Consider the following 13,403-nt stretch of genomic DNA (forward strand, 5'->3'; position numbering starts at 1 on the left):
CCTTGTTATGGGCTTTGATTGATAGAAAGAAGCTGGAGGAATGACACTGCGTGAATTCTGGGCCTCGTTTTAGAGAGGCCACGTAGCTTTTTCTCTCGCAGTCTTAGAATCCTGAGACTGCCTGGTGAGCAGGGCTAGCCTGAAGGAAGGTGAGAAACACGTGGCCAGTCAGTCACCCTAAGAGCCCTAACTGGTAGCCAGGCAGCCCTAGCAGCAGAGCCTCCCATTGACTGCCAGCTGATCAGAGAGGCCTGCATGAGCCCAGCCAAGGCCAGCAGAAGTACCCAGCTCATCCTAGCCTAAATTGCAGATACACCAAACTGTGGACTAAATTCAGTGTGGCTGAGTTTTTCGATTTAAATTTGATTGATTGATTGATTGATTGATTGTCTTTTTAGGGCTGCATCTGCAGCCTATGGAGATTCCCAGGCTAGGGGTTGAATCGGAGCTGTAGCTGCTGGCCTACACCATAGCCCCAGTCTTTGGCAATGACTCACCCAACCAGTGGGTGTGGATGAAGGGCGAAGACAGCGGCGAGAATTATGAAGTGCGGGGTAGATCACTGACACCTCCAATGGCCTCCACTTGACCTTCAATTGCCTCCTTCCACTGGGATCGCCCTACCTTGTCGCAACCCGTGCAGTCCAGACCTGCCAGCAAATCAGCTCCCTTCATCACCCTAAGAGGAGATTTTGATTTCTCTGCCTTTTACCTCAGCTCTGCGCTCCTCCACCGCAACAGCCCTGACCAGGAAATGGGTGCGGTGGGACCCTTACAAGCCTGGGTAGGGATGGAAGAGAGAGGAGGGGAGGGCAGGGCAGAGAGCGCCAAGGTGCAGCAACTGTGCTCACCTGGGAAGCAGCTTGAGGTCACACTGGTTAGGATCCAGTGCCCCTGGGGGCGTGAGAACCAAACAGCCGCTGTTTAGGCCCCGCGCATGCGCGTGGCGGATCATTCAACGAGGGGCTGTGGCGCTGGTGGTTCCTGGAGGGATGGTTTAAAGACCCCGAGGCAAGGGTGATCACCTGCAGGAGATGCTTTAACTAGCAGGCGCTGCCTTCGAGGCCGTGCCTGACCCGGAGGGGCAGTCAGGCGACAACACAATGACTCCAGGCTCCCGGATGGGGTGTGCCCTAGTTAGAGGGAGGGAGTCCTAAAACACTGGGTGATCCTCCCTGACCTGCTCCGCTCCACTTCCCCCTCAGTTCTGGGTACCATCCAAAGACTGGAACCTGGGCCGGGGGATGAGGGTGGCCTCCAGGTGAGATTGGGCCAAAAGGCAGCACAGAATGTGGGTGAAGATCTCGGATGCCCGAATCCACTGCCAGCCTGGAAATGCATTTTCCAACCCTGTGAACTTTGGCAAGTCTCTCGGCCTCTCTGTGCCAATTTCCTGCGGAGTAGGAATAAACGACCTCAGGGGTCCTTATGATCATCCAGTGAGTTGATGTTTATACAGAGTGCGGAGGACAGGGCTCACTCATCGAGTGCTGGATAAATGTTGGTTAAATAAATAAAGCAGCAGGAAGGGACTTGGAGTGCAGATTGGGGGAATACCAAGAGTGACTTCCTTCCTGGCAGAGCCCGCTGGGGCCATGAGATAAGGAGCCTCAGGGTGTGTGGACTTTCAAGATGAAGACAGGAATCCAGACACAGTACAAAGGACTAAAGTGCAAGCCGCAGGGTGGGGGTGGGGAGTGGGGGTGGGGGAGTAGGTGGCTTAAGCAACAGAAATTTATTTCCTAATAGTTCTGAAAGCTGGAAGTCTGAGATCAAGGTGTCTGCTGGGTTGATTTGTTCTGAGGCCTCTCTCCTTAGCTTGTAGAAGTCCCTCTTCTCCCTGTGTCTTCCCTCTGTGTGTGTGTGTGTGTGTGTGTGTGTGGTGTGTGTATCTGTCTGCCTGTGTGTCTAGGTCCAATCTCCTTATAAGGACACCAGTCATATTGGATTAGTATCCACCCTAATGACCTCATTTAACCTCCGTTGACTCTTTTGAGGTCCCATCTCCAGATACAGCCACATTCTGAAGGACTTGGGGTTGGCCCTCCAACATATGAATTTTGGAGGAACACGATTCAGCTCATAACACCTTCTATTGATTTTTCTTTGTAGGCCAGTAATTTTTTTTTTTTTTTTCCAGGCTTCAGCATGCAGAAGTTCCTGGGCCAGGGCTCGAACTCACACCACGGCTGGTAACCAGAGCTACCGCATGACAAAGCTGAATCCCTAGCCCATTGAGCCATGAGGGAACGCCTGAGGCCATAAAAATTTTATGGATGCTCAGAGGAAATTCTGCTAAGTGGGAGAATATTCTCAATTCTACTTTTTTCTATTAAAATGTTTAAATATTTAACTCAAATATTTCCACAGATGTTGCCTTTTTGCTTCTGTCCAGAGAAGCTTTCTTCAACAAATATCGACATGACTCCTTTGAATATTTCCCCAAATTTAGATGCTGTAGCTCAGCTGGTTAAGGACCTGATGTTTTCTCTGTGGGGATGCAGGTTTGATCCCTGGCCTGGGGCTCAGTGGGTTGAGGATCCAGCATTGCCATTAAGCTGTTACATAGCTGCAGTTCCAATCTGACCCCTTGCCAGGGAACATCCATATGCCACAGGTGTGGCTCTAAACAAACAAAAACATTTATAATTGATTTGGAATAAAATGCAACCAAAAGTTAAAAGATGTGTAAATTTTTTTAAAAAATTTCAATCGCACTGTGGAACACTTTGAATTTAATTAATTCTTCAATGATCCAAACACTTCAAAAATCCAACAGACATTAGGTAGTAAAGAAAGCAAGCTTGTACTGTTAGAGTGATGTTATATTTTCTTCTAGTCACCTTCAGCAATGTCCAAAATCAGTTACTCTGTGTATATAAAATTATTGGAAAATTTTACAACTTTTATTTTGAATGATGGAATGTCACAGTTTTTTTTAACACTTTAATGAGTGATTTGTGGCTTACAACTAATTCTCAGGACATTTCTGCTCTGTAGGTTTTTTTAGCTTAGGAAGAATATTGTTTTTACATAATGTTGTGCTCCATCGATATTTAAATTCATCACAAATATTATTATCACCACAAAAATAATTAATTTTCAATGTTGAACTTCTTAACCGAATTTATAGTAAGTATTTGCTAATATCAGTAATATTAGCATTTACTAATATTTGGTAATATCAGATGTTTCTTTCACCTATGACAAAATGAACCCAAAAGCTCTACTTGGATTTCATGAACTGGGTGAAAAGTATTCAACCATTATTAGAATTCATTTATCTGCTCTTCTATTTGAAGCATCTGATGGCATTGATATAAATTTGGTATTATTTAAAAGCTTGTGAATTTATTTTGCAAACAGAGCTTCACTTTTATACGTGTGTGTATGCGTGCACGAGCAAGTTATCATCATTGGTAAAACCCTCTTAAAATAATGAGAACTTTAGGCAAGCTGCTGATGCTTGCTCAGCAGATCTGTGTCTTCTGGTTTTCGTGCAATACTAAATCGCCCCATAGTAGATACCGAATGTAACTAACATCTTATGCAAATTATATATTCATCCCAACTTTCTTGGAAAATGGAAATTCAGTACTTAATATTGCATTAGGTAGGCACTTTAATATTGTATAGCTTATTGCTGACAAAAGCATTTTACTTGGAAAATAGCAAGTGTTGGGAGTTCCTGCTCTGGCGCAGCAGATGAAGAACCCAACTTCAGGCTCAGGTCGCTGCGGAGTCTCAGGTTCAATTCCCCAGCCCAGCTCAGTAGGGTTAGGATCCTATGTTGCCAAAGCTGCTGCATAGGCCACAGCTGGGGCTCAAAATTCAATCCCTGGCCCAGGAATCGCCACATGCCGTGGGTGCAGCCATAAAAATACATACATACATATAAAATATGATGAGCAGTTAAAAAAGATATCGTGTTGTCAGACAATACAATAAATGAGTGGTGGTCGAATTATGCCATGTAATAAATGGCAAATCCTGTAGCAAGAGCATTCAGACCAGTCTCTACAAGTTCAATGATCAGACCGCCTGACTCTCTTTCCCCGTTCATGTTGCACATACTTCTAACCCATAACACACATTAATGAGTGATTTGTGTCTTTTCCCACATTTACTACCCCTGGCGACCTGAGGACCTTGTGCAGGTCTCAGGCCACGGTTCAGGCTACAGCACAAGGGTCTGGCCCCGCAAGGAGCAGCGGTATCACTACCTCCCCCACCAGCCCTGCAGACCAGAGGAGAGACCATCCTAGCCATGCCTAGCCTCTCCCACCCAAACACACATCCTTCCTTTTAGCAGTGAGCACCTGCCAGTGGCCACGGCAAGCGACCTTAAGAGTTAGGAAAGGGGACATGGGTTATTGCTAGCAAACGTCTAGATTTAACCATGTGCTAAAGTAAGAAGGCTGTGTATAGACCATGGAAGAAACTGGAAGCAGTACAACGTGGAGGTATGTCAATTCCTTTCCAGATAACTTTGATGCAGCTAGTCAAGAAAACGTTTTCATAAAATTTTCAAGCCAGCAAAATTGCTAAGTGAATAGGAGGCGGGAACAACCACTAACCCTCAGGACCATCCCGAGCAAACGGAGATGGACAGACACCCTGCTCAGGTTCCAGCTGATGAGATGCGAGGAGGGAGATAAACTTACGGAGGTTCATTCAGCTTGTGGTTTGGGCTGGCTTTGTCAAGGGAAATAATGGACAGACGCATCCCTCTCCTCAGTCCCCAGATGAGCTGGTTAGCGAGGCAGCACTTCCCTGCGTGGTGCGGTGAACGCTTCCTCAGCTTCTTCAGCTGGGCAACTGATTTGAGAAAGAGCAGGGGCCACACTGTCCTGGAGATGCTAGAAGTGAGACCCCCCCGCTCCCGACCCCTGCTGCCATGTACCTTTCTTTTTCATTTTCTCGGTGCCTTCCCTAAGAGAATAGTAGGGTACATTGGGATGTGGTGTGGCTATGCAGATGAAGATGAACAATAATTTTAATTTTATTTATTTATTTATTTTTGCTTTTTAGGGCTGCATCTGCAGCATACGGAGGTTCCCAGGCTAGGGGTGGAATCAGAGCTGCAACTGCCAGCCTACACCACAGCCACAGCAATGTGGGATCCGAGCTTCATCTTCGACCTACACGGCAGCTCGTGGCAATGCCGGATCCTTAGCCCACACAGTGAGCCAGGGATCGAACCTGCATCCTCATGGATACCAGTGGGGTTCTTAACCCACTGAGCCATAACGGGAACGCCTGAACTAATTTTTTTTTAAGTGAACTACTTTGGAACTCAGCACTGTTAGCCTTTGCTCCTGGCCTCACAGGTGCGGAAGTGGAGCGTGCAGGGCATCCTGCAGGGAACCATCATGCTCTGTCCTCAAACAAGGAAAGTCTGCTTGGGTTGTTTAGCCCTGAAGTTGGGAGATGAATAAAACAGCGGAAGGAAGAGTTCCTGGAGGAGGTGATGTGGTAAATTAAGTGTCCTGAGTCCAGCCACTTTTCTAGGTCCTTCTGTAAGACCATTTGGAGGCACGTTTGTAGGGAAAGAATAAGGTCACAGACTCAGCTCAGATCCCAAGTTGCTGTGGCTCTGGCGTAGGCCGGCGGCTACAGCTCTGATTAGACCTCTAGCCTGGGAACCTCCATATGCTGTGGGAAGCGTCCCTAGAAAAGGCAAAAAGACCAAAAGAAGAAAGAAAAAGAAAAAAGTCCAGACAAAGACAGCAACCTGCCTCTCCTGGGGAAAATGATGCTGGCAGTGCTGCCAATGAGGCACACGTGACTGCAAACAGGACTCAGAGACTTGGCCATCTGATGTTGGTGTCTCTCAGGGCACTTCTTTTTTTTTTTTTTTTTGTCTTTTTGCCATTTCTTGGGCCTCTCCCGTGGCATATAGAGGTTCCCAGGCTAGGGGTCTAATCAGAGCTGTAGCCGCCAGCCTATGCCAGAGCCACAGCAATGCAGGATCCGAGCTGCGTCTGCAACCTCCACCACAGCTCACGGCAACGCTGGATCCTTAACCCACTGAGCAAGGCCAGGGATCGAACCCGCAACCTCATGGTTCTTAGTCGGATTCGTTAACCACTGCGCCACGACGGGAACTCCTCAGGGGACTTCTGAAAGGCCGATGTGAGAACCTCCAACACAGCCCAGAGCCCAAGTCCAGAACTCACTAGTCCTTGAGGCCACTGATGCCAACATAGAGGGTTTCATCATTCCACTCAGTGGTTGTGATCTGGTTGTTGGTCATGCCAGCGAAGGTGTAGATGATGTGTGTGCAGAGACAAGGGCCCACATTCTCGGGCATCTAGCGGGCAATGCTTGGCCAGTACTGGCTCCAGTTGGTGAAGTAACAGACAATTTTTGTTGCTGTGCCTGGCATGGCAGGGAAATAAGAGGTAGTGCCTGCCCCAACTCTTGTCCCTTGCCCCCAGGGTCCCCTGGCACTTCCCATCTTCACAGAGGGCACTTACCCAGCTGCAGCAGGAGGGCCACCCCTAATGAAGAAAATAGATCTTGGTCAGAGGGTAGCGGGGTCATTCATTCCTTGCCTGGCCTTAGACAGCGCTGGGCAGTAAATGGAGCAGGGGAGCTGGAGCTGGTACCCTCCTCTGCTCTATAACTCCTTTCCCAGCCTGGACCCCTGTGTGATGCTTTCAGAGAAGGGGGCTAATGGAGGCTTTCAGGGAGAATGAGCAGCTCAGGAACCAGGAACATTTGTTGCTATTGGTTCAGCAAACTCATATTAAGTACTGGGTACCGAAAACAAAAAAAACAAAACTAGACAAGCTCCCCACCTTCCAAGAACTCAGAGCCTGGTGGGAAAGTCCCACCTGTAAGCACAATGCGATGAAGCCGAAAAAAATGAACACACATTGTAAATCACTATACTTCAATGACATTTATAAAATGAAAAAATGAAACTTCATAAAGTGCAATGCAATGAGGCAAGTGATACAATCAAGATATGCACAAGGCATCATAGAAAATAAGTCAGGGAAGCTTTCCCGAGAGAGGTGACCTTTGCCCCGGGCTCTCTGCTCTCCCTCTAGGTGCCCCTGGTGTTTGCCTTCTTATTCGCATCACAGCATGTATCACATTGAAAATGCTAGTGGTTTATTGGCCTGCCCCCTGTGAACTTCCCGAGGGCGGGGACGGTGCTGTCACTGCTGAATCCCCCCTCCCCAGCATAACACCTGGCACACGGACAACTCTCTATCTGAATTGAGTGAATGGACCCTAAAGATAAGCCAAACTGGTAGAGAAAGGCAGAGGTGGCTTTGAAGGTGAAGAAGGGGAGGCCAGGCAGAGGGCCCTTTCCTGTAGCCGTCTCTTCAGTGAGAACTAGAACTCACCCTTGAGGTTCCCCGGCTAGGGGTCAAATCAAAGCTGCAGCTGCCAGTCTATACCACAGCCATAGCAAGGCCAGGTCTGAGCCACATCTGCCACCTACACCACGGCTCACGGCAATGCCGGATCCTTAACCCACTGAGCGAGGCCAGGGATGGAACCTGCAACCTCACAGATACTAAGTTGTGTTCTGAACCCTCTAAGCCACCATGGGCACTCCATAAACTCACCTTTCCCAGAACTAGCTTCTCTCTACTTTTTGACTCAAATGATGCTTCAGTACTGTATTTCCATCCAAGCTACCCAATCACCCCCAGGATGAGCTGTGGTGCCTGGTCCAGCCACCGCTCCCACGGGGCTCCCACCCACCATCTGGGCATCATCTCTGGGAATGAGTTGGCCCTGGAGGAATTGCATTAGCTCTTTACAATCTTTAATGCCTCCCTCCCTAGACCCGTCACAGTGGTCCCCAGAGTATACATTCTGGAAAAACCTCTGCCTCATCTATTTTTTCTGCTAATTGTTCCTGTTAGCTGATTAATCCTCGGTCAGGTTTAGGCACTGAGCTCCTGCTCTGCGTCTGGCAGCGAGGAAGCATCACAGAATGTTCGAACAAGGATGGCTGTCATCCTACATGGGGAAACGGCCATGTCTTCCTTCCCCAGTGCTATCCATTCGCTTTCTCATCTGATGCCCTTGGCTGCTCGGTGGGCTCTTCCTTCCAATCTCCCTCCCTATCTCTCTCCTGCCTCCATCCCTCCCTCCCTCCCTTCCTTCCCCGCTATGTTATGAACCCAAGGAAGCTGCAAGAGAGAAAGGGAACAAGGCAGGAAGACTTCAAACACAGAGAGTAAGCGTGGAAGCAGAGTCAATGGAGGAGAAAAAGCAGATACATCCGGACTGCCTGGGACAGACTTACCAGCAAGAGTCAGCAATCTGCCCATTCTGATGGGGAGTCCGAAAGGCAGGTTCCAGGCCTGAACAGGCACTTCACAGCTTTTTATAGGGAGTAGCACAGGCCCTCCCACTGCGCACCTGGCTCTCTTCAGCAGGCAAGATGGGAGCTCAGGATTAAAGGGGGGCAGGGGGCACATGGTTCCCCTTTACCCTCTGAATCTTATCTGTGTTTTCCTTCTTCGGGAATCAACCCCAAGACACAATGGAGACTCAGTAGGAACAGCTTTCAAAGGTTATTGACTAAAGGTACATTTAGAAAAATGGCATATCTGGCACAAGCATGAGGCTGGCCTTGGGGTCAAAGTCATTACAGATCAGAGGAGGCGCCACATGTCAAGAGACCATCTAGACTCTAGGGGTGGAGGATGGACAGGGGAAGTCAGGCTGTCATTTGACCAGGATTTATCTCTGGCCAGACCATGGTAGGTTCGCCCTGCTCAGCCTCCAACTCCTTTTCTCTGTTGTAGCAATAGATGTCAGGTAGTGGCTAGTTTGTAAGGTTTCACCAAGTTTGGAGTGAGAAAGCATCACTTTTCTAGGTTGCTTCTGGTTAGCTGAAGGTTGCCTTGTTTACAGAGGATGGAGGAAATTCATGGGGGTGGTGGCAGACCTTTCTTCTTAGGCTTTGACTCAGGAGGGAGAAGCAGTACAGGCTGGGACAAGGCCCCAGGGAGCTAAGAATCAGAGAAAAGACAGCTGCAAAAAAGGCCCATGGATCGAGGCTCTGACAATCACCATGGTTTTTTGGTTTTGTTATATTTTGTTTGGGTTTTCTGTTTGTTTGTTTTGTTTTCTCCGTCCAAATTTTTATTATCTCCAACCACTAACACGCTCATTTGAAACCCAGAGTAAATTCTATTGACTGAACGCATTCAGATATTGAACACAATATTTTAGGACCTGACTCCCCTCCACTTCCAGTCTAACTGCCTGTACAGAAGGGGAGGCCCTGTGGAGTCCCATCACTGGGGTCCAGACCACGTCTCGGGGTCCCTCAGCCGCAGAAGACAATGAGAGGCGCAAAGGTGGGGTTACACCTGTGGCACAGACACCAGCTCCAGAGCACCCACCCAGGCTGATTAAATTCCCAGCTGGGGCAGGTGACTCTGCTGGTGCCCTCTTGGCACATGGCCAGAGGCAGTGTGACAACACCTCCTGCTCAGAGATCTACCAGGTCTCAGGTTCAAGGTCTCCTGAAAGAGCCTGATTGGACCCTTGGGCCCTTCTAATCCAGACCCATCTGAGGGCAGTCTGGGTTCACGGAGAACACAGGAACAGGTCCCACAGGCTCCAGCACAAGCATGCCGGGCCGATGGCCCTTCCCGCGGCTATTTGACTCAGTCGGCCTCTAGTCTTTGACTGCCGAGAGCTTGAGGCCTCAACTAACTGAACTGGACCTTGAAGCATCAACTAACTCAACTGGTCTTGAAAATAATAACAGCTAATGCTGGTTCTGCACACACAACACGCCAGGTGATTGATTTATTTCATCCTCAAAACAACCCTCTGAGGCGGGTGCTTTTCTTGTCACTTATTTTACAGATAGAAGAAACTGAAGCTTAAGGAATCGTAAGTGACCTGCCCCCAGTCACACGGAGAAGAAGCAGAGCTGAGATCCCAGCAGGGCCCTGGCTTCTCCTGCTCTCCTGCCTCTCCCCCACACCACCCCATGCAGAGGGGCTGAGGTGGGGGGAGGCTGACAGGTGCTCCCCTCCAGTCACAGCGAAACCTCCAATCTCAGTCCTAACCTCCTTAATCTTCTCCTGGATGTTTGCAAAGCGAATAATTCTCTCCTCACAGCAGATACAAGCGAGGACTCCATAGAGTTCAGGGCTTGGAACCCAAGAGACAGACCTTTGATGGCCTCTCAGGCTCCATGCAAGGCCAAGGTTAAAGTGTCGGGCAGCTGTCCATGACAAAGTATCAACAAACCCAAATAATGTTTTTGATGTGTCATGTGCTGGCCTAAATGCTTTGCAAATATTACCTTACTTTCCCCTCATCTCTGGCAGAGGTATCTCATATCCCCATCTTACAGAGAAAACGGGGGCACAGAGAAGGTCTATAACTTGGCCAAAGTCACACAGCCAGGATGTTAGTGAGAAAGCCAGGATGTGAATGCAGGCGCTCTGACTCCTGACTTTTTTTTTTTTTTTTATCTTTTTGCCATTTCTTGGGCCGCTCCCGCGGCATATGGAGGTTCCCAGGCTAGGGGTCTAATCGGAGCTGTAGCCACCAGCCTATGCCACAGCCACAGCAACAGGGGATCTGAGCCGCGTCTGCAACCTACACCACAGCTCATGGCAATGCCGGATCCTTAACCCGCTGAGCAAGGCCAGGGATCGAACCCGCAACCTCATGGTTCCTAGTCGGATTCGTTAACCACTGAGCCACGACGGGAGCTCCTGACTGTGCTCTTAATTGTTCCTCTTTTCTGCTTCTCGAGAACACAACAGCCAGAGGAAGAAAGGACTGACCCAGACGGAGAAAACTGCAAAGGTGCCTCAAGCAGTGTCTGCCTTATAGTAAGAAAATCCGAGGTCTGGGGCAGCGCTTAAGGGCCTTGGGGATTAAGTTCCCCTAGGGTCCAGTGGTGCTGGCCCCCCCAGTTCTTTCACATGTGTGTCTGCTACTTTCTTAGTCATGAAAGAATAGTCAAAGCAATTTTGAAATAAATCCCCTAGTAGTCCCACTGTCACTCTCCTGTGGACCAGGTAGCCATCTCTAAGCTCCCCCTCTGCAGAAATGCTGGTGCTGCCACCGCTTAGACATATCACCTGACATTCTCTGAGCTCCAGTCAGCTCATCTGTAAGAGTTTATAAACCTCATCTTCTACACCTCCATCATAAGCCACGAGGATTAAATATGCACATGAAAGAGTTGTTCAGGCGTTTCTGTCGTGGTGCAGCAGGAACGAATCCAACTAGGAACCATAGCAGGTTCGATCCCTGGCCTCACTCAGTGGGTTAAGGATCCGGCGTTGCTGTGAGCGGTAGTGTAGGTCGCAGATTCGGCTTGGATTCTGCATTGCTGTGGCTGTGGTGTAGGCTGGTAGCTGTAGCTCTGATTCCACCCCTAGCCTGGGAACCTCCATGTACTGCAGGTGCAGCCCTAAAGGCAAAAAAAAAAAAAAATAGTGTTGTTCATTTTTTCTAGAAGGAAAAGATCAGAAGAGAAGTGACAGAATGGGAGAAAACCCAATGTGAAAAGATCAGAAGAGAAGTGACAGAATGGGAGAAAACCCAATGTATCCTAAAATTAGGGTGTCTGAATCCAGAAACAGCCTTAGACGCAAGGCAGCCTTTGTCTCTGCTTTGGGCAACCATGCCTTAGAGGAAAAAATTGCGGACTTTCTCATAAGGGACTGATAGTAATATTTTACGTTTTGTAGGCCACACCGAATCTGTTGCAAATTTTCAACCCTGACATAGCAGAGAGAGAGCAGCCCTAGTCAGTATATAAACAAATTGGGCACCTCTGGGTTCCCATAATATTTTTTTTACAAAAACAAGCAGTGGGCCAGGTTTGATCCATTGGCCACAGTTTGCCATCCCCTGCTTTTTTTTTTTTTTTTTTTTTTTTGCATTTTAGGGCTGCACCCACAGCATATGGAGGTTCCCTGGCTAGGGGTTGAATTGGAGCTGCAGCTGCCAGCCACAGCCACAGCCATAACAACACCAGATCCGAGCCTCGTCTGCAACCTGCACCACAGCTCATGGCAATGCTAAATCCTTAACCCACTGAGTGAGGCCAGGGATCGAGCCTACATCCTCATGGATACTAGTCAAATTTGTCAACTGCTGAGTCACAACGGAAACTCCCTGCCATCCCCTGCTTTTGATGGCTCCGCTCTGGTCCTCCTCCAGCTGCACCCCTCACCAGCGGCACCTCCACCAACTGCACCAGACTACAGGGCTAAGGGCGTCCACCTAAATCCCACATCCCTGCTCTTCTAAACCCTAATCCAGACACCTAGGATTTCTGCCCAAAGAGCCCAAACAGCCTGTGCCCATTTTCAGGGCCTGTACAGGCTTTTCCCCTGGTTCCATCATCCTGAGTGTGGCCCCCAAATCTGGCGTGAACACACTTGCCAGAGTATGTGTGTGCGTGTGTTGGGGTGGGGTGTAGACGAAGCTTGGATGGGAAAACTGAAGTGTCTACAACTCTGTACGCGGGGACCCTGCTTGGTGAGACAGAGCCCAAGATGGGAAGCGGAGGGGGTGGCCTGCAGGCTGGGAACCATGCCACATGCTGCCGCATTCTTGTGCTGAGTTCCGAGAAGTCTGGGAATTCTAACTTCAAACCTGGTCTTTTAGGCCGTTGCGAAGTCATATTTGTTAAGATACGAGTATAAATCACATTTTAGCACTTGGCTCTTTTTAAATATTTAGACTTATGATATGCAGGCCTCCATGTGTACCCTAGCCTTGGGCCCCACAAATGGTGGGACAGGACAGCCTCATACCACAAGGTCAGATATTGCACAAACGAGGCCACAATGGCTGGAACAAAACACTTCTTAAGTTGTGCCTCAGAACAAGTCAGCAGATGCCGGAGAACAAAGCCAGGCCCAGTTTGAGGTCTGAAAGTCAAGGGGAAGCCTGGAGGAGAGGCATCTGGAGGGGCTCTCCTAACCTCCAAGAATCCCACCCAACAACTCCAGCAGAGGAGCAGACAGCAAGGTCACCTTGCCTGCTCAGCTATAAGTTAAGCCTGGAAACAAAAGACTATTTCATCTGATATGAGTATTGCAACTCCACTTTCCTGTCTTTTCTATTTGCTTGAAGTATCTTTTTCCATCCTCTCACTTTCAATGTGTGTGTATTCTTCGCCCTAAGGTGAGTCTCGTAGGCAGCAGATTGTAGGCTCTTGGTTTTTTTTCAATCCAGTCTGCTACTCTGTGTCTTTTGATTGGATCACTCAGTCCATTGACATTTAAGGTAATTACTGATAAACACGTTGTGTGTGTGTGTGTCTTTTTGCCATTTCTAGGGCCACTCCTGCAGCATATGGAGGTTCCCAGGCTAGGGGTCTAATTAGAGCTGCAGCCACCGGCCTACACCACAGACACAGCAATGCGGGATCCCAG

The sequence above is a fragment of the Phacochoerus africanus genome, chromosome 6 (genome assembly GCF_016906955.1).
Source record: "Phacochoerus africanus isolate WHEZ1 chromosome 6, ROS_Pafr_v1, whole genome shotgun sequence".
Taxonomy (NCBI): Eukaryota; Metazoa; Chordata; class Mammalia; order Artiodactyla; family Suidae; genus Phacochoerus; species Phacochoerus africanus.